We start from the raw sequence: 23,054 nt of genomic DNA, 5'->3' as shown, positions 1-23,054 counted from the left end.
TTACTTAAAAAATAATACTAAGAGAATACACCTTTTCTTAGCATTATGATCTCCTTTAGCAAGGTAAATATGGATATGAAGATAAGACATTTAATGTAAAAATGCCAGGACAAAAGCCAAGCTCTGGATAACTCTTACTTGAGGTCTCCTATAGGCGGGGGTGTTCAACCAGGTGATTAAAGTACTAGTTTGGGAGCCTTGTAAAATGACAAATGTAAGTTAACAACGTCTGGTATTGTCCACTCTGGCGAAACTGGAGGGTGTCCTACTGGAGGTGTCTTTCTGAAGTGCCGTGTATCCAGGCTGTAGGCCAGGACGGCCAGTGTCCTCATCTCCTGGGAGTGCGCTGTGGGAAGTGCTCTACAAGCTTGCATTCAGCAGCCTCTGTAAGTTCTTTGCAGTAAGTTAGAAGGCCTCCTTGATTAGGCAGGTTTTCGCCATCCCCAATCTAGCCTCATAGGCTACCAGGCGTCCCCAAACTACGGCCCAGGCCCGGGAGGGCCGCATGCGGCCCCCTGAGGCCATTTATCCGGCCCCTGCCGCACTTCCAGAAGGGGCACCTCTTTCATTGGTGGTCAGTGAGAGGAGCACTGTATGTGCTGGCCCTCCAACAGTCTGAGGGACAGTGAACTGGACCCCTGTGTAACAAGTTTGGGGACCCCTGGGCTAGACCTTCTGGTAACAATTCAAAAAGAGGACAATAGATATATAGCAAAAGGAATTGATCTTAAGCAATACCAAGGGAAAGGCTTTAGCGCAGCACAGATGAAAACGTTCAACAGTTTTTGCCCTGGCCAGGTAGCTAAGTTGGTCAGAGCATCATCCCCATACACCTGGGCTGTGGGTTTGATCCCTGGTCAGGGCACATATGAGAATCAACCAATGAATGCATGAAAAGTGGAACAACAAATCAATGTTTCTCTCTCTCTCTCTCTCTCTCCCTCTATCTCAGTAAAGTCAATAAATTAAACAAAAATTTTAAAAGGTTCAACACATTTTACCAATTGAATTTTACCTATCTTGTCCATTTGTTCTACAAAACCAGAGGACTGGGGACGATAAATGGAAATGCTGCGATATCAGCCAAGTGTTACACCTTGGTGTAGTATTTGTCTAGGGCAACAGGCTCCCCAGTCCCTGTGGTGCTCTGTGGGGCCTTTCCAAACAGCAAAAGTCCTTTCCAGTCGTATTTTAGTACCTACTATACCTATAGCTTCTTGATGGAGAAATGCTTCTACCCAGTGAGAATACATATGGATCATCATCAGTACATTTTTATCCTTGAAGTGGGACAACTGGATTGAAATGCACTTTCCAAACAGCAAATGAGGCTAATTAGTTTTAGTTCTCCCTTGTATAAAGAGAGATTCCCTTACTTCAGTTATACATGTAAGCATTCACTTAAAAAACTTCACAAACAATTATACAAAGTTAAATGGCTATAAGTAAAATTAAGCTCTTTAAATATTAAGGTTTGGTTTACCTAAGCAATCAAAGACCAGGTAGTACAGAGTACCTCTTATCTCCCTTTATAATTTTCTATTAAGAGCATCCCAGTCGTATAACTTTATATTTTAAATAGCTTTTTCCCTTTTAACAGAGAAGAAACCCCAAATTCCAATTCTGTGTCAGTGTACTTGAACTTAAGTAAATTCATTCCAACCGTAGTTTGACCATAGAAAAGATTTCCTGTTCAAGATTTCTTTTCTGTGAACGTTTTGCAACACAAACTTTCTACAACTTTCACAAACCTTGCATCTTTTGCTCTTTTTTTAAATTTTAGAACAGTCATTTACTTTAGGACAAGATTACTTCCTTTTCCTTCAATAAAAATGTGTTTCCATTGTTCGTACCTTCTTTTACCAACCACACATCTTACTCTTCATATGAAATCATTTCCAATCACCCTAACATCCTAATCAGGCTTTATCACTAATGCCTGGGCCTTTTTTTTTTTTTTTTTTTTTTTTTGTATTTTTCTGAAGTTGGAAACGGGGAGGCAGTCAGACAGACTCCCGCATGCACCCGACTGGGATCCACCAGGCATGCCCACCAGGGGGCGATGTCTGCCCATCTGGGGCGTTGCTCTGTTGCGACCAGAGCCATTCTAGTGCCTGAGGCAGAGGCCATGGAGCCACCTTCAGCGCCCGGGCCAACTTTGTTCCAATGGAGCCTCGGCTGCGGGAGGGGAAGAGAAAGACAGAGAAGAAGGAGAGGGGGAGGGGTGGAGAAGCGATGGGCACTTCTCCTGTGTGCCCTGGCCAGAAATAGAACCCGAGACTCCTGCATGCCAGGCCGACACTCTACCACTGAGCCTACCGGCCAGGACCTACATTTTGTGCCCTTTTAATCCTGTAGAATGACACATGAAGTCTCCAAACGTATTACTCTGGTTTCCCATCTGGTCTGCTAGCTCCAATGCTAGAGAGTAGTGGGCAACTGCACATCCTTAATTAAACCAACATCCTTATGCTAGTTTTTATTTACTAAAGAATAATCTTAGGTCATGTGCACCTTAAAAGCAATTACATTCATTTCTGTTATTTCTCCAATTTGTATGAGCACTCATTTGTTTTAAGCCAATGGAATAGGGCCCTTTTACAATCAAAATTAAATTTATAAATCAATAGTTGGCAGTACCATCTATCAATATAAATATGCCATATCTATAGCAGACACACATAGACCCACATAAACCGACAGAACAATACAACGCCCAAAATAAAAATTATGGATCCAAGTATGTTTTCTGTGAGCTGGACTAGGTTGTGAGGTCCTGCTCAGGAGGTCAAAGTTTTTGCATGCTATAAGAATTCCTTTTGAGCTGTTTTGTTTTTGTTTTTTAATTAAGTGAGAAGCAGGGAGGCAGAGACAGACTCCCTTATGCTCCCTGACCCAGGATTCACCCAGCAAGCCCCATAGGTGATGCTCTGCCTGTCTGGAGCCACTGCTCTGTTGTCTGGCACTGAGTTAATTTAGCACCTGAGGTGAGGCCATGGAGCCATCCTCAGCACCTGGGACCAACTTTGCTCAAAACATTCAAGCCATGACTGTGGGAAGGGAATAGAGAGAGATAGAGATGGGGGGTGGGGGGTAGAGAAGCCAGTGGTCACTTCTTCTGTGGGCCCTGACCAGGAATCGAACCCAGGACATCCACACTCTGGGCTGACGCTCTACCACTGAGCCAACCAGCCAAGGCTTTCTTTTGTTGTTGTTGTTTTTAAATCAAAGAATGCATTCCACTTTCTTGTGGTTTCATCCTTAATATGTGCTTATCAACAAGCACAAACAAAAGATACAGAAAGCAAGTTGGAAGCTCCAAGAGTAAAAAGAATGTCCCCGCCCCAAGGCTGGAGTCTGAAAAACGGGCTGATTTTCCTGGAGGGAAGACTGAAAAATGGCTCCAAAGGTGAAGCCCAAGCATCAGACAGCTGGCCCATCTGGAGACAAAGATGGGGGAGGGGCAACAAAGGTAGAGGGTAGGCAGGGAGTAGGGAGGAAGGGGTGTGGCTAGAAAGTGAGAGGTACTCCAAGGTTGTTTTTCTGTAAACCTGATTTTCAAGTCACAAGTCAAGGGTCAGAGTTTTCCAATGACCCCTTTTTTGTTATACTTTTCGAGAGCAACAGTTTCCTTTCTAACTTATCAAGGCATTTACTCAATTCAGAATTATTTTTTATTTTTTTTGCTAAGGAGGTGATGGTAGTAGCCTCTTGATTTTATTTACAGCTCACAAGTTACCAGGTTTTTTTTGTTTTTGTTTTTTGTATTTTTCTGAAGCTAGAAACAGGGAGAGACAGTCAGACAGACTCCCGCATGCGCCCGACCGGGATCCACCTGGCACACCCACCAGGGGGCGACGCTCTGCCCACCAGGGGGCGATGCTCTGCCGCGACCAGAGCCACTCTAGCACCTGGGGCAGAGGCCAAGGAGCCATCCCCAGTGCCCGGGCCATCTTTTGCTCCAATGGAGCATTGGCTGCGGGAGGGGAAGAGAGAGACAGAGAGGAAGGAGAGGGGGAGGGGTGGAGAAGCAGATGGGCACTTCTCCTGTGTGCCCTGGCCGGGAATCGAACCCAGGACTTCCGCACTCCAGGCTGACGCTCTACCACTGAGCCAACCGGCCAGGGCCACCAGTTTTTTTTTTTTTAAAGCTTTATATGCTTACTGGAAGTGTTTTCTTTGTTTTAACTGGGCATGCAAATAAATAAACTTTAGGGTTGCAAAGGAACTCCGTCTTGGCCAACAAAGCTTCATATCATCTTGTGTGAACTTTACCCAGAGGTCTAGTCAATTGCAATTGCAATTGGTACTTGTAATCAGTCAAAGTCCCTAACAGTGGCTGATTAGCATGTAAACATTTAGTGCCTGGGCTAGCTATGTTGCACTCCTCTTGATGGGCTTCATGCCACCCCCCAAGTGCTCCACACTGGGCTCCTTGTCTCAGAGCACCGGAGCTGGAAAGAGAAGCCCAAATAGCATCTGGCTGTGAAAAGCATGGGAAATTCTGTTTGCCAGGGAGAGATTTTAGTCTGCTGGAAACACAGGTACCCTCATTAAAAGCCAACACACAAAATTTTGTTCACAGCCACTCACCCTGGGCTCTGTGGAAGGAGGGTGACTCAGAGCAAACTAGAGTGTGCAAGGAGAGGCCAGGTTTTGTGGCTCCAGGGAGAGAGCGGAAGGAACAGCCAACAGGGTCCCCGTACGGAGCCCATCTCCCACACACCCACAGAGGCCATCCTTTATAGGCGGAGCACTCTTCTCCACAGAGCATCGGCCTGGGGGCATGCAACAGCTCCACCCTCATGACTCCCTGCCCCCCCACTCTGCCAAGCTCACAGCCTGGACCCCTATCTCAGGGTGTGTCAGAGACTGAGTTATGTAGCTCTAAGACAGGGGCCATTTTCATCCCGCTGCCTGACATCCACTATCCCACCATGGGGTATTCACTAGCCCCACCTTCAGGACTCCCAGTTGCCCTAACCTGCCACACTTACACCCTGCAAAACTGTCAGCTGGCTGTGGACACCCTGAGCCCATGGTGCACATTTTCTAGAAAGGCTCTCCAGGAGGTCCAGGCAGAATCTGGGAGAGAATGAGTTGTGTGGCTCATTTTTCCCTCACACAGCTGACTAATGGCACAGTTCCTGTGTACAGTGTTCCCTTCATGCTGCCAAATCCTAGTCTGATTGCGCCTGATGAGCTCTGTTGGCCTTACTCTAGCGACTCCCTAAGACTACATGTCACCACAAAGATACACAGGCACCTAGCAGGTGGCAGCTGGTCTTGGTGTACCCCTGGGAGTTTTGCTGAGTGGCTCAGACCCACCACTGGCACCGATTTTGATTCTACATCAGTCTGATGAACACCACTCATACCCCACCTAGTGACTCACTGAGCACCTACCTCACACAACTCATGGACCACCAGAAGCAATTTGTGACTTAGTCTAACAGAGGTGAGTTAGGCACCCATAGACTCACCAATAGGCAGAGGTGAGTCTTGGGGTGTCCTGGCATTTGCTTACTTATCTCTGGGCTTGGTTCTGTTGGAAGCCAACCTTGGTGCACAGATTAGCCCCTCCCATACACACTCAGGCTCAGCAGAGGCAGCCATAAACTGTGGCTCGCTCTGTGGCTTCAAACAGGTTGCCCAGGCCTGGTCATAGGTAGCACCTGACATTGACCAAGTCCCTTCCAACAGGCCCCAGGACCAACACACCTGGTGATGAGCTTTATATCACATCAGAGTTTGGCTCAATTAGCTTCACAGGAACCAGGCCCTGCTGCGGAGAATTCCAAGTCCTGGGATCAGCCCCTGCATAGCAGCTTATACAGTGTGGTCAGGGTTGATCTTCATAGTCAGCCAGCCTCAGGGTCAACCCCACTCATGGATGTGCCAACTTCAATCAAGGTTCAGCTATAACACGAGGCCTCATATAACCCACATGAAAACATTCCTGGAGCACCTAGCTCAGGTGTCAGGGAAACTGTGCATAGAACATCAATACATTAGGCCACCATTTCAGGACTGGGAGACATCGCAGACCTACAGAATATATACACAGAAACAAATTCAGAGAGGCAGTCAAAATGGAAGGACAGCCTGACCAGGCAGTGGCGCAGAGGCTACAGCATCGAACCGGGATGCGGAGGACCCAGGTTCGAGACCCCAAGGTCACCAGCCTGAGTGCAGGCTCATCTGGTTTGAGCAAGACTCACCAGCTTGAGCCCAAAGTTGCTGGGAGCAAGGGGTCACTCAGTCTGCTATAGTCCCCCGGTCAAGGCCCATATGGGGAAGCAATCAATGAACAACTAGGGTGCCACAACAAAGAACTGATGCTTCTCATCTCTCTCTCCCTTCCTGTCTGTCTGTCCCTATCTGTCCCTCTCTCTGTCTCTGTCATCATAAAAAAAAAAAAAGGAAGGACAAAGAAATACCTTCCAAATGAAAGAACAGGAGATATCCCCAGAAAAGGAATTAAATGAAATGGAGGCAAGTTATCTACTAGATAAAGTTTGACAATGTTTATAAGGATGCTCAAGGAACTTAGAACTTAAACAAAGAGCTAGTAAGCATAAAAAAAGATAAAGAACCTATAAAAATGAACCAGTCAGAAATGAAGAATTCTGACTTCATTTTCAGAATGAAGGAATCAAAAGTAGATTAGATGAAGCAGAGGATTGAATCAGTGATTTAGAAGACAAGGTAGCAGAAAACAATCAGAGCAGCAAAAAGAAAAAAAATTTTAATGAGAATAGTTTAAGGGCCTTCTGGGACAACATCAAGGATAACAACATCCAAATCACAGGAGTATCAGGAAAAGAAGGAGAGTAAGGGATTGAGAACCTATCTGAAGAAACAATCACTGAAAATTTCCCTAAACCTGTGAAAGAAAAAGACACACAAGTTTAGAAGTGCAGAGAATCCCAAACAAGAGGAATCCAAAGAGGACCACCCCAAGATACATCATAATTAAAATGCAAAGGTTAAAGACAAAGAGTGTATCTTTTAAGCAGCAAGAAAAAGACAGTTAGCTACCTACAAGGAAGCTCCTATAAGCCTGTCAGTTGATTTCTCAAAAGAAACATTTCAGGCCAGAAGGGATTGGCCCAAAATATTCAAAGTAATGTAAAGCAAGGATGTATATACAACTAATACTACATTACCCATCAAAGATATCATTTAAATTTGAAGAAGTAAAGAGCTTCTCAGACCAAAAACAAACAAACAAACCAAAAGCTAAAGGAGTTCATTACCACCACATCAGTATTACAAGAAATTTTAAAGGGATCTCTTCATGAAGAAGAAGAAGAAGAAGGAGGAGGAGGAAGAGAAGGAGAAGGAGGAGGAGGAGAAGGAGGAGGAGGAGGAGGAGGAGGAGGAGGAGGAGAAGAAGGAGAAGGAGGAGGAGGAGGAGGAGGAGGAGAAGGAGGAGGAGGAGAAGAAGGAGAAGGAGGAGGAGGAGGAGGAGGAGGAAGAAGAAGAAGAAGAAGAAGAAGAAGAAGAAGAAGAAGAAGAAGAAGAAAAAGAAGAAGAAGAAGAAGGAGAAAAAGGGGAACACAGTTATAAACAACAGAATAGCAATAAATATGAACCTATGAAGTGATCACTTTATATGTAAATGGATTAAATGCTCCAGACAAAAGACATAGCATAGGCCTGACCTGTGGTGGCGCAGTGGATAAAGCGTTGACCTGGAAATGCTGAGGTCGCCGGTTCGAAACCCTGGGCTTGCCTGGTCAAGTTGGAAGTTGATGCTTCCAGCTCCTCCCCCCTTCTCTCTCTCTCTGTCTCTCCTCTCTCTCCCTCTCTGTCTCTCTCCCTCTCTGTCCTCTCTAAAAATGAATAAAAAAATAAATTAAAAAAAAATTAAAAAAAAAAGACATAGCATAGCTGATAAAAACAAAACAAAACCCATATATATGCTGTCTACAAGAGACCCACCTGAGAACAAAAGACACACACAGACTGAAAATAAAGGCATAGAAAAATATATTTCATGCAAATGAAAACAAAAGAAAAAAAGGCTGGGGTAGCAACACTTATATTAGACAACATGGATTTTAAAACAAAAGCTATAATAAAAAACAAAAAAGAACATTATGTAATGATAAAGAGACCAATCCAACAAGAGGATATAATAACTCTTATAAACATTTATGCACCCAACATAGGAGCACTTAAATGTATAAAGCAAATCTTGATGGACAGAAAGCGTGAGATTGACAGTAACACAGTCATAATAGGGAATTTTAATACATTCTTGCCATAAATGGGTAGATCTTCCAGACAGAAAATCAACAAGGAAACAGCAAGTTTAAATGACACACTAGATCAGATGGGACATAATAGATATATTCAGAGCATTTCACCCCAAAGCAGCAGAATATACATTATTTTCAAGTACACATGAATATTTTCTAGGATAGAACACGTTAGGAAACAAACAAGTCTCTGTAAATTTAAGAAGACTGAAATAATATCAAGCTCTTCTCTGACAATGCTATGACACTAGAAATCAATTACAATTAAAAAAAAAACTAGAAAACACACAAACATGTGGAGGCTAAATAACATTTTACTAAACAATGAATGGGTCAACAATGACACTAAAGAAGAAATCAGAAGTTACCTTGAAACAAGTGAAAATGAACATATAACCCAAACCTAGGGGACACGAGAAAATTCATAGCAATACAGGCCTACTCAAGAAGCAAGAATAATCTCAAATAAATAATCTAGCCTTACACCTAACGAAACTAGAAAAAGAACAAAAAAGAAGGTCTAAAGTGAGTAGAAGGAAGGAAATAATATAAATCAGAGCAGAATCAACAAAACAGAATCTACAGAAACAAGATAAAAGATCAATAAAACCATAAACTTGTTCTTTGAAAAGACAGATAGGATTGATAAACTTTTAACCAGACTTATCAAGAAACAAATTGGAAATGAAAGGGAAGTAACAACTGACACCATAGAAGTACAAAGAATTATAAGAAAACATTATGAACAACTATATTACAAGAAACGATACAATCTAGAAAAAATAAATTCCTAGAAACATCCAATCTTCTAAAACTGAACCAAGAGGAAACAGGATATCTGAACAGACCTATTACAACTAATGAAATTGAAACTGTAATAAAATATCTTCCAAATAACCTGACCAGGTGGTGGTGCAGTGGATAGAGCATCAGACTGGGACGCAGAGGACTCAGATTCAAAATTCTAAGGTCATCAGCTTGAGCATGGGCTAACCAGCTTGAGCACGGGGTCGCTGACTTGAGCATGGGATCATGGACATGACCCCATGGTCACTGGCCTGAGCCCAAAGGTCACTGGCTTGAAGCCCAAGGTCGCTGGCATGAGCCCAAGGTCACTGTCTTGAGCAAGGGGTCACTCGCTCTGCTGGAGCCCCCTGGTCAAGGCACATACGAGAAAGCAAATCAATGTACAACTAAGGAGCTGCAACAAAGAGCCGTAACAAAGAATTGACGTTTCTCATCTCTCCCTTCCTGTCTGTCTGTCCCTATTTGTCCCTCTCTCTGTCCCTCTCTCTGTCTCTGTGACAAAAAAAAAAAAAAAAAAATCTTCCAACAAACAAAAACCCTGGACCAGATGTCTTCACAAGTAAATTTCACCAAACATTTAAAAAACTAACACCAATCCTCAAACTATTCCAAAAAATTCAAGCTCATTTTACAAGGCTAGCATTGTCCTTATTCCAAAGCCAGATAAAGACTCACTACAAAGAAAGAAAATAATAGGTCAATATCCATGATGAACATAGATGCAAAAATCTTCAAAAAAATTTCAGCAAACAAAATTCAGAAACATATTAAAAAGATACACCATGATCAAGTGGGATTTATTTCTGGGTTGCAAGGTTGGTACAATTTCTGCAAGTCAATGAAGGTGATACACCACATAAACAAAATGAAAGACAAAAATCACATGATCGTATCAATAGATGAAGGAAAAGCATTTGACAAAAATCCAGCACCGTTTATGACAAAAACCCTCAGCAAAGGGAGACTGAAAAGAACATATCTCAACATAATAAAGGCCATATATGACAAACCCACAGGCAACATCACACTCAATTGTTATTTTTAGGATTGTTGTTTTAAAAATTTGTTCCATTTTACCATATCTTTGACATTATCACTAGGGGAATTGAATATTTTGTGTACAATTATAGATATTTGAATTTTTCTTTTTATTTATTTTTTCTTTTCTATTTAGTGAGAGGAGGGGAGGCAGAGACAGACTTTCGCATGTGCCACATCCAGGATCCACCCGGAAGCCCACTAGGGGGCAAGAGCTGCCCATCTGGAGCATTGCTACAGTTGCTCAACCAAGCTCTTCTTTAGCACCTGGGGCAGAGGCTATGGAGTCATCCTCAGCACCCAGGGCCAACTCACTCCAATTGAGCCATGGCTTCAGGAGAAGAGAGGGAAAGAGAGAAAGAGAGAGAGAGAGAGAAGCAAGAAGGGAGGGTGGAGAAACATGGGCACTTTTCCTGTGTGCCATTACTGGGAATCAAACCAGGGACTTCCACATGCTGGGCCAACCCTCTACCACTGAGCCAACTGGCCACGGCCTGAATTTTTTTTTCTTTTCTTTTCTTTCTTTCTTTCTTTCTTTCTTTCTTTCTTTCTTTCTTTCTTTCTTTCTTTCTTTCTTTCCTTCTTTCTTTTTTTCTTTTCTTTTCTTTTCTTTTCTTTTCTTTTTTTTTGACAGAGACAGAGAGAAAGTCAGAGGGACAAATAGGGACAGAGGGACCGACAGACAGAAAGGGAGAGAGATGAGAATCATCAATTCTTTGTTGCGGCTCTTTAGTTGTTCACTGATTGCTTTCTCATATGTGCTTTAACTGGGGGCTCCAGCAGAGTGAGTGACCCATTGCTCAAGCCAGTAACCTTCTGGCTCAAGCCAGCGACCATGGGGTCATGTCCATAATCCCACGCTCAAGCCAGTGATCCCTCGCTCAAACTGGTAAGCCCGCACTCAAGCCAGCAACCTTGGGCTTCAAGCCAAAGACCATGGGGTCATGTCTATGACCCCACGCTCAGGCCAGTGACCCCACACTCAAGCTGGATGAGTGTGTTCAAGCCAGCAATCTCAGGGTTTCAAACCTGGGTACTCCATGTCCCAGTCCAACGCTCTATCCACTGTGCCACCGCCCGGTCACGTGGGCCTGAATTTCTTTTAAAAATTATTTTCCCCAAAATTTGTCCTTTGTCATATGTCGGAAATGATTTTTGTTTGTTTTTATGATTTTCATTTTAGTTTTATTGACAGTGTCTTTTGTAATATAGTTTTAGTAGTAATTTAATGAGTTAGTTCTATCTCCTTCATTCCCACTTCTTTGCTGGTTTCCTTTTATGGAGTCATCCTTGAAAAGACCTGCTCTGTCCCCAGTTTAAAAGTATATTATGTTTTTAAGTACTTTTTAGAAAGCTAATCTTGAAAAAAAATTTTTTTAGATTTTATTTATGCATTTTTAGAGAGCACAAGGAGAAAGAGAGAAAGAAAAGGAGAGAGAGAAGGTGAGAGGAGCAGGAAGCATCAACTCCCATATGTGCCTCGACCAGGCAAGCCCAGGTTTTGAACTGGCGACTTCAGCATTCCAGGTTGATGCTTTATCCACTGCGCCACTACAGGTCAGGCTTGAAATTCTTTTAAGGTATAAATGTGAGGTTTAAAAAATCAACTTAAAAAATTTTAATAGTTATGCAGTTGAACCAAAGTTATTACAGAATATATGGATTCTTTTCAAGAGAGAGCTAGTTCAAGAATTTGTCCTAATCCTGTATAAAGTACATTTCAAAGAAATAGATTTGATTATGCTTTATGCACTTACATTTTATTTAATTTCTTAGGTCACAGTGGTAGGGAGGAGTGATTACATTATATAAGATAACATTAATTAATCTTTTCCACAGTCTAGTTGATAATTTCTACCCAACCCTTGTTTATATTTAATCATTCTTTTTTGTCTCTCCTTTCTTTTTTTTTTTTATAAATTTTTATTTTAATGGGGTGACATCAATAAATCAGGGTACATATATTCAAAGAAAACATTTCCAGGTTATCTTGTCATTTAGTTCTGTTGCATACCCATCACCCAAAGAGAGATCGTCCTCCGTCACCCTCTATCCAGTTTTCTTTGTACCCCTCCCCCTCCCCCTCCCTCTCTCCCTCCTCCCCTCGCCCCACCCCCCGTAACCACCCCACGCCTGTCCATGTCTCTTAGTCTCATTTTTATGTCCCACCAATGTATGGAATCCTGCAGTTCTTGTTTTTTTCCTGATTCACTTATTTCACTCCGCATAATGTTATCAAGATTCCACCATTCTGCTGTAAGTGATCCGATGTCATCATTTCTTCTAGCTGAATAGTATACCATGGTGTATATGTGCCCCATCTTCTTTATCCAGTCTTCTATATTTTTTTACAGTGATTAAAAGCCTTTAAGCAAACTCTTGGCCAATACAGCAAGAATACATAAAAGAGTAGTGTCCTTAACATGTTCACCAAGTCCAAGTTGGCCCCATCACCATGCCAAATTCCTGAAAAATGCAACCCAACCACAGTTCAGTCTGTTAGGAGCTGTCACAGGGAGCAGGAGTCCAGGAAAAGTCCACATCCAGGAAAAGTCCTCATGGCGCTGGAATTGTTGTCACCATTCTATACTTTGCAGCTCATGTCCAAGTCCCAGTGACCGTTGCTTCTAGCTGGTAATGATTCAGGTAGACTGGAAAAGCCATTTGCAGCATGCATGGATATGGAGCTTCTGTTCTCCTCTGCCTGGAGAGATGAGACCAAGTTGCTTTTCCCTGGAGCTCTGCGACTGTGGCATGGTAAAGAGAACCTTGGGATACACTAAGCTGGGTGGCAAAGGTAGATTCATAATAGAAGTTGGCAAAAGGGGGAAAGAGAGCTCTAAATTAGGAGTAGGTCCCAGACTGAAATATGAGTGGGGCATTGAGGTAGGAGGGATAAAGGAAACACTATATATTAAGAAAGCAGCAGAAAATAGGACTATCAACACCCACAACAGAGATCTTCGAAGGAAGAATAAAAAACCTGACTATTCAGGCAAAACATAGTTAAGTGGCCCTTGTGCACATGAGATCAGTTTACCTGCTTCTTGGAAGAAATACCCTAGGCTCATCCACAGTGTCGTAAATGGGGCCAACGGCCCTGGGCCCCTTCAGCCTTCAGTGGCAAACCCCAGCATTCTGGGCAAGGTTAGGTCATGGGTGGCTGGAACAGGGCTGGAAGAGACTGAACCCTCCCTTTGAGGAGAGAGGGGGAAGCCTACCTTCCAGTGTCCCTGTTTCCTTATAGCAGAGGCATGTAAGCCTGGCAGGCTTTAGCTCAATGACCTTCCTTTCCACTGTTGAAGCAGGACCCAGATGGAGTCCTATGAGACCCCTTTGAGGCGTTGGAGTCTTTAAGGGTGTATCCTAAAAGCTGGTAGTTCCCCTGATCTCTATTGGGTTTTTTCTACCTCTAGGTATCTTAAAAGCCATGCTCAGAAGATCTCGTTGAGGGGTTTGAGGATCCCCATCTGCCTATATAAGTCTTTTCCATATATCTGGAGCTATTTGGAAAAAGACAAAACAGTGTTATTAGCTGGATCTAATAAAGAAGGTAGTAGATTGCAGATGAAAAAGATTTGGTGTCTCCTGTTCATCAGCATTCAAAAGAAATGTAATTTTTTTTTTTTAAGTAAGAAGCATGATATGGTAGACCCGTAGGAGTTCCAGGATATGACTACCCCCTTAAAAAAAATTTTTTTTAAATTGACCTTAAAATGTTTGCTGAGTACACTTTAATAATACCTTAACTTTAAAGATTGTAAGCATAACAAAATACAGTAAATGCTTTTGCTCCATATGCAGGAGCATTTTCAGTTTAGCCAGTTTAGGAAATCCAATAATAGAACAATGCATACAGACAATGAGCTATAACATGCTTAGCAGCCTCTCCTGTTCTGACAGAGGTTAGTATAGATCCGGAATATGTATTCACTGTAATGTGGACATAGGACTGTTTGCCAAATGAAGGTATATGAGTAACATCCATCTGCCAAAGTTGTCCTGGTAGGGGTCCTTGAGGGTTAACTCCAAATGAAGGGGCAGTATAGGACCCCTTGGACAGGATTTCCCAATCTGCCATGCTGCTTCCCAAGAAAGTTGAAACAGTTTACACCGGGCTGCAGCATTCTGGTGATGAATAGTATGAGACTGACTTGCTCGGTCTGTCATGGTTGCTCCACATAATTTTCTTTTGGGTAGCTTGCTCAACAAGGACATTCCTAGGCCCTGGCCGGTTGGCTCAGTGGTAGAGAATTGGCCTGGTGTGCAGGATTCCCGGGTTCAATTCCCAGCCAGAGGTCACAGAAGAAGCGCCCAACTACTTCTCCACCCCTCCCCCTCTCCTTCCTCTCTGTCCCTCTCCCCCCCTCCCACAGCCAAGGCTCCACCAGAGCAAAGCCACCCCGGGCACTAAGGATGGCCCCATGGCCTCTGCCTCAGGTGCTAGAATGGCTCTGGTTGCAACAGAGCAACACCCCAGATGGGCAGAGCATTCCCTCCCAGTAGGCATGCCAGGCGGATCCCAGTCAGGTGCATGCGGGAGTCTGTCTGACTGCCTCCCCATCTCCATCTTCAGAAAAATACAAAAAATAAATAAATAAAATAAAAAATACAACAAAAAAAAAAGAAAAGAGAGAAAAAAAAGGGGGGGCATTCCCTTGTGCTAAAGCTCCAGGGAGCATGGAGTGAGCTTGAGTATGTCCTATGAAACATGGAGCTCTATGTTGACATTTAAGTCTTTGAAGAAGGAGGAACTGCTGAAATGGTTCATCAGCATTTGTCCCTAAGACAGCAGTCTTTATAGTGGAAACACCATAAGTAAATATTTGCTGTCTGTCTATAGATTAAGGGGGGAATATGGCAAATGCTGAAAAGTCATGATCTTTGTGCCCGTCCCCTCCCCCAACCCCCTCCCTCTCCTCTGCCCACCCTGTAACCCCAACACTGTTGTCCATGTCTCTGAGTGTCATCTTTATGTCCCACCTATGTATGGAATCATATAGTCCTTAGTTTTTTCTGATTTACTTCTTTCGCTCAGTATAATGTTATCAAGGCCCATCCATGTTATTGTAAAAGATCCTATGTCATCATTTCTTATGGCTGAGTAGTATTCCATAGTATATATATACCAAAGCTTTTTAATCCACTCGTCCTCTGATGGACACTTGGGGTGTTTCCAGATCTTTGATGTTGTGAACAATGCTGCCATAAACATGGGGGTGCATTTCTTCTTTTCAAACAGTGCTATGGTGTTCTTGGGGTATATTCCTAAAAGTGGGATAGCTGGGTCAAAAGGCAGTTTGATTTTTAATTTCTTCAGGAATCTCCATACTGTTTTCCACAGTGGCTGCACCAGTCTGCATTCCCACCAGCAGTGCAGGAGGGTTCCCTTTTCTCCACATCCTCGCCAGCACTTATTCTGTGTTGTTTTATTGATAAGCGCCATTCTGACTGGTGTGAGGTGATATCTCATTGTGGTTTTAATGTGCATTTCTCTAATGATTAGTGATGTTGAACATTTTTTCATATGCCTATTGGCCATCTGTGTGTCCTCTTTGGAGAAGTGTCTATTCATTTCTTTTGCCCATTTTTGGATTGGATTCTTTGTCTTTCTGGTATTAAGTTTTACAAGTTCTTTATAAATTTTGGTTATTAACCCCTTATCAGACGCAATGTCAAATATATTCTCCCATTGTGTAGTTTGTCTTTTTATTCTGTTCTTATTGTCTTTAGCTGTGCAGAAGCTTTTTAGTTTGATAAAGTCCCATTTGTTTATCCTGTCTTATATTTTACTTGCCTGTGGAGACAAATAAGCAAATATACTGCTGCCAGAGATGTCAGAGAGCTTACTGCCTATGTTTTCTTCTAAGATGCTTATGGTTTCATGGCTTACATTTAAGTCTTTTTATCCATTTTGAGTTTATTTTTGTGAGTGGTGTAAGTTGATAGTCTAGTTTCATTTTTTTGCAGGTAGCTGTCCAATTTTCCCAACACCACTTGTTGAAGAGGCTGTCTTTACTCCATTGTATTTTCTTACCTCCTTTGTCAAATATCAGTTGTCCATAGAGCTGTGGGTTTATTTCTGGGTTCTCTGTTCTGTTCCATTGATCTATGTGCCTGTTCTTATGCCAGTACCATGCTGTTTTGAGTAAAATGGCCTTATAATATAACTTGATATCTGGAAGTGTGATACCTCCCGCTTTATTCTTCCTTTTCAAGATTGCTGAGGCTATTTGTGTTCTCTTTTGGTTCCATATAAATTTTTGGAATATGTGTTCCATATCTTTGAAGTAAGTCATTGGTATTTTAATTAGTATTGCATTGAATTTATAAATTGCTTTGAGTAATATAGACATTTTAATGATGTTTATTCTTCCTAACCATGAGCAAGGTATATGCCTCCACTTATTTGTATCTTCCCTGATTTCTTTTATCAATGTTTTATAATTTTCCGAGTACAAGTCTTTAATCTCCTTGGTTAGATTTATTCCTAGGTACTTTATTTTTTTGGTTGCAATGGTAAAGGGGATTGATTCCTTGATTTCTCTTTCTGACAGTTCATTATTAGTGTATAAAAATGCCACTGAGATGAAAAACTCAATTCACGAGCTGAAAAATGAAGTAACAAGCTTAGCTAATAGAACAGGTCAGATAGAAGAGAGGATTAATGAAATAGAAGACAAGCAACTTGAGGCACAACAGAGAGAAGAAGAAAGAGACTCAAAAATTTAAAAAAATGAGATAGCCCTACAAGAATTATTGGACTCCATCAAAAAGAATAACATAAGAATAATAGGTATATCAGAGGGAGAAGAGAGAGAAAATGGAATGGAGAACATACTCAAACAAATAATAGATGAGAACTTCCCAAGCCTGTGGAAAGAACTAAAGCCTAAAGTCCAAGAAGCAAACAGAACTCCGAGTTTTCTTAACCCCAACAAACCTACTCCAAGGCATATCATAATGAAATTGGCACAAACCAATAGCAAAGAAAAAATTCTCAAGGCAGCCAGGGAAAAGAAGAATACAACATATAAAGGAAGGCCCATTAGATTATCATCAGATTTCTCAGCAGAAACTCTACAAGCTAGAAGAGAGTGGACCCCAATATTTAAAGTCCTGAAAGAGAGGAACTTTCAGCCATAAATACTATACCTATCAAAGCTATCCTTCAAATATAAAGGAGAAATAAAAACATTCACAGATACAGAAAAGATGAGGGAATTTATCATCAGAAAACACCCACACCAGGAATTACTAAAGGGGGTTATCCAATCAGATACAAAGAACAAAAAAAAAAAAAAACAGAGCCACAAGTAAAAGCTCCAAGAAGAACACAATAAAACCAAATTTAAACTGTGACAACAACAAAAAGAAAGGGGGGGGGAGAAGATGGAGATTAACATAGCAAATGACGATGGAGTGCAAAAGTACTCACAAAATAGTTTGCTACAATGAACAGGGTCGGAACCCTTTTCATTACTTAGAGGTAACCACCGTTGAAAAAATCACCACAGAAGCACATGAGATAAAAAAGATAGCAACAGAGGAAAGATGTATGGAATACAACCAAATAAAAACAAAAGATAGAAAAATGAAAGAGAAAGATCAAACAAGACACAAAACTAACAGAAAGCAATATATAAAATGGCAATAGGGAACTCACAAGTGTCAATAATTACACTAAATGTAAATGGATTAAACTCACCAATAAAAAGGCACAGAGTAGCAGAATGGATTAAAAAAGAAAATCCAAGTGTATGCTGCCTACAGGAAACTCATCTAAGTAACAAGGATAAAAACAAATTCAAAGTGAAAGGCTGGAAAACAATACTCCAAGCAAATAACATCCAAAAAAAAGCAGGTGTAGCAATACTCATATGTGATAATGCTGACTACAAGACAGCAAAAGTACTCAGAGACAAAAATGGCCATTTTATAATGGCTAAGGGGACACTGAATCAAGAAGACATAACAATTCTTAATATATATGCACCAAACCAAGGAGCACCAAAATATATAAGACAGCTACTTAATGACCTTAAAACAAAAACTGACAAGAATACAATCATACTTGGAGACCTCAATACACTGCTGACGGCTCTAGATCAGTCATCCAAACAGAGAATCAACAAAGACATAGTGGCCTTAAACAAAACACTAGAGCACCTGGATATGATAGACATCTACAGGACATTTCATCCCAAAGTGACTGAGTATACATTTTTCTCCAGTGTACATGGATCATTCTCAAGAATTGACAATATGTTGGGCCACAAAAACAACATCAGCAAATTCAGAAAAATCGAAGTTGTACCAAGCATATTCTCTGATCATAAAGTCTTGAAACTAGAATTCAACTGCAAAAAAGAGGGAAAAAATCCCACAAAAATGTGGAAACTAAACAACATACTTTTAAAAAATGAATGGGTCAAAGAAGAAATAAGTGCAGAGATCAAAAGATATATACAGACTAATGAAAATGACAATACGACATATCAGAATCTATGGGATGCAGCAAAAGCAGTGATAAGAGGGAAATTCATATCACTTCAGGCATATATGAACAAACAGGAGAGAGCCCAAGTGAACCACTTAACTTCCCACCTTAAGGAACTAGAAAAAGAAGAACAAAGACAACCCAAAACCAGCCGAAGAAAGGAGATAATAAAAATCAGAGCAGAAATACATGAAATAGAGAACAGAAAAACTATAGACAAAATTAATAGAACAAGGAGCTGGTTCTTTGAAAAGATCAACAAAATTGACAAACCCTTGGCAAGACTTACCAAGGAAAAAAGAGAAAGAACTCATATAAACAAAATCCAAAATGAAAGAGGAGAAATCACCACAGACACCGTAGACATACAAAGAATTATTGTAGAATACTATGAAAAACTTTATGCCACTAAATTCAACAACCTAGAAGAAATGGTTAAATTCCTTGAACAATACAACCTTCCTAGACTGAGTCAAGAAGAAGTAGAAAGCCTAAACAGACCTATTAGTAGAGAAGAAATAGAAAAAACCATTAAAAACCTCCCCAAAAATAAAAGTCCAGGCCCTGACGGCTATACCAGCAATTTTATCAAACATTCAAAGAAGACTTGGTTCCTATTCTACTCAAAGTCTTCCAAAAAATTGAAGAAGAAGCAATACTTCCAAACACATTTTATGAGGCCAACATAACCATCATACCAAAACCAGGCAAGGATGGCACATAAAAAGAAAACTACAGACCAATATCTCTAATGAATACAGATGCTAAAATACTAAACAAAATACTAGCAAATCGAATACAACAACATATTAAAAAAATAATACATCATGATCAAGTGGGATTCATCCCAGAATGTCAAGGATGGTTCAACATACGTAAAACGGTTAACGTAATACACCATATCAACAAAACAAAGAACAAAAACCACATGATCTTATCAAAAAACTCAGAAAAGGCTTTTGATAAAATACAACACAATTTTATGTTTAAGACTCTCAACAAAATGGGTATAGAAGGAAAATATCTCAACATGATAAAGGCCATATATGATAAACCATCAGCTAACATCATATTAAATGGCACAAAAGTGAAGGCTTTCCCCCTTAAATCAGGAACAAGACAGGGTTGTCTACTCTCTCCACTCTTATTTAATGTGGTGCTAGAGGTTCTAGTCAGAGCAATCAGACAAGACAAAGAAATAAAAGGCATCCATATCAGAAAAGAAGAAGTAAAGGTATCACTTTTTGCAGATGATATGATCCTATACATCGAAAACCCCAAAGAATCCACAAAAAGACTACTAGAAACAATAAGCCAATACAGTAAGTTTGCAGGATACAAAATTAACATACAGAAGTCAACAGCCTTTCTATATGCTAACAATGAAACAATTGAGAACGAACTCAAAAGAATAATCCCCTTCACGATTGCAACAACAAAAAATAAAATACTTAGGAATAAACATAACAAAGAATGTAAAGGACTTATATAATGAAAACTGTAAACCATTGTTAAGGGAAATCGAAAAAGATATAATGAGATGGAAGAATATACCTTGTTCTTGGCTAGGAAGAATAAATATAATCAAGATGGCTATATTACCCAAAGCAATTTACAAATTTAATGCAATTCCCATCAAAATTCCAATGACATTTTTTAAAGAAATAGAGCAAAAAATCATCAGATTTATATGAAACTATAAAAAACCCCGAATAGCCAAAGCAATCCTAAAGAAAAAGAATGAAGCTGGGGGCATTACAATACCTGACTTCAAACTCTATTATAGGGCCGTGACAATCAAAACAGCATGGTATTGGCAGAAAAATAGACACCCAGACCAATGGAACAGAATAGAAAGTCCAGAAATAAAACCACATATATATAGTCAAATAATTTTTGATAAAGGGGCCAACAACACACAATGGAGAAAAGAAAGCCTCTTCAATAAATGGTGCTGGGAAAACTGGAAAGCCACATGCAAAAGAATGAAACTGGACTACAGTCTCTCCCCCTGTACAAAAATTAACTCAAAATGGATCAAAGATCTAAACATAAGACCTGAAACAATTAAGTACATAGAAGAAGACATAGGTACTCAACTCAGGGACCTGGGTTTTAAAGAGCATTTTATGAATTTGACTCCAATGGCAAGAGAAGTGAAGGCAAAAATTAATGAATGGGACTACATCAGACTAAGAAGTTTTTGCTCAGCAAGAGAAACTGATAACAAAATAAACAGAAAGCCAACTAAATGGGAAATGATTTTTTCAGACAGCTCAGATAAGGGCCTAATATCCAAAATATACAAAGAACTCATAAAACTCAACAACAAACAAACAAACAATCCAATAAAAAAATGGGAAGAGGATATGAATAGACACTTCTCCCAGGAAGAAATACAAATGGCCAACAGATATATGAAAAGATGCTCATCTTCTTTAGCTATTAGAGAAATGCAAATCAAAACTGCAATGAGATACCACCTCACACCTGTTCGATTAGCTATTATTAGCAAGACAGGTAATAGCAAATGTTGGAGAGGCTGTGGAGAAAAAGGAACCCTCATACACTGTTGGTGGGAACGTAAAGTAGTACAACCATTATGGAAGAAAGTATGGTGGTTCCTCAAAAAACTGAGAATAGAACTACCTTATGACCCAGCAATCCCTCTACTGGGTATATACCCCAAAAACTCAGAAACATTAATATGTAAAGACACATGCAGCCCCATGTTTATTGCAGCATTGTTCACAGTGGCTAGGACATGGAAACAACCAAAAAGCCCATCAATAGATGACTGGATAAAGAAGATGTGGCACATATACACTATGGAATACTACTCAGCCATAAGAAATGATGACATCGGATCATTTACAGCAAAATGGTGGGATCTTGATAATATGATACGAAGCGAAATAAGTAAATCAGAAAAAACCAGGAACTGCATTATTCCATACGTAGGTGGGACATAAAAGTGAAACTAAGAGACATTGATAAGAGTGTGGTGGTTACGGGGGGGAGGGGGGAAAGGGAGAGGAAAAGGGGGAGGGGGAGGGGCACAAAGAAAACTAGATAGAAGGTGACAGAGGACAATCTGACTTTGGGTGATGGGTATGCAACATAATTGAATGAGAAGATAACCTGGACTTGTTATCTTTGAATATATGTATCCTGATTTATTGATGTCGCCCCATTAAAAAAATAAAATTATTTAAACAACAACAACAACAACAACAAAAAAATGCCTCTGATTTCTGAGTATTGATTTTATATCCTGCCACCTTGCCGAATTCATTTATCAGGTCTAGTAGTTTTTTGACTGAGACTTGAGGGTTTTCTATATACAATATCATATCATCTGCAAATAATGATAGTTTTACTTCTTCTTTTCCAATTCGGATGCCTTTTATTTCTTTTTCTTGTCTGATTGCTGTGGCTAGGACTTCCAGAACTATGTTGAATAAGAGTGGTGAAAGGGGGCACCCTTGCCTTGTTCCTGATCTTAAGGGGATTGCTTTTAATTTTTGCCCATTGAGTATGATGTTGGCTGTGGTTTTGTCATAGATGGCCTTTATCATGTTGACGTATGTTCCCTGTATTCCCACTTTGCTGAGAGTTTTGATCATGAATGGGTGCTGGGCTTTATCAAATGCTTTTTCTGCATCTATTTAAATTATCATGTGGTTTTTCTCCTTTCTTTTGTTTATGTGATGAATCACATTGATTGATTTGTGAATATTGTACCAGCCTTGCCTCCCCAGAATAAATCCCACTTGATCATGGTGTATGATTTTTTTCATATATTGCTGGATTCGGTTTGCTAATATTTTGTTGAGGATTTTTGCACCTAAGTTCATCAGGGATATTGGCCTATAATTTTCTTTTTTGTGTGTTGTCTTTGCCTGGTTTTGGAATCAGAATTATGCTTGCCTCATAAAATGAGTTTGGAAGTCTTCTTTCCTCTTGAATTTTTTGAAATAGATTGAGAAGGATAGGAGTTAGTTCTTCTTTGAATATTTGGTAGAATTCACTTGTGAAGCCATCAGGCCCAGGACTTTTCTTTTTTGGGAGTTTTTTGATAGCTGTTTCAATCTCATTTGTTGTAATTGGTCTGTTTAGGTTTCCTGATTCTTCCAGATTGATTTTTGGAAGATTATATGATTCAAGGAATTTGTCCATTTCATCTAGGTTGTCTAGTTTTTTGGCGTACAGTTCTTCATAGTATTTTCTTACAATATTTTGTATTTCTGTTGTGTCAGTTGTTATTTCTCCACTCTCATTTCTAATTTTATTTATTTGAGTTCTCTCTCTCTTTTTCTTGGTGAGTCTCGTTAAAGGTTCATTGATCTTGTTTGCCTTTTCAAAGAACCAGCTCCTGGTTTCATCGATCCTCTGTATTGTTTCTTTAGCCTCTATGTCATTTATTTCTGCTCTGATCTTTA

Source organism: Saccopteryx leptura, chromosome 6 (assembly GCF_036850995.1).
Source record: "Saccopteryx leptura isolate mSacLep1 chromosome 6, mSacLep1_pri_phased_curated, whole genome shotgun sequence".
In the NCBI taxonomy this organism is placed as follows: Eukaryota; Metazoa; Chordata; class Mammalia; order Chiroptera; family Emballonuridae; genus Saccopteryx; species Saccopteryx leptura.
The sequence above is the reverse complement of the archived record's forward strand: the minus strand, read 5'-3'. Positions refer to the sequence as shown.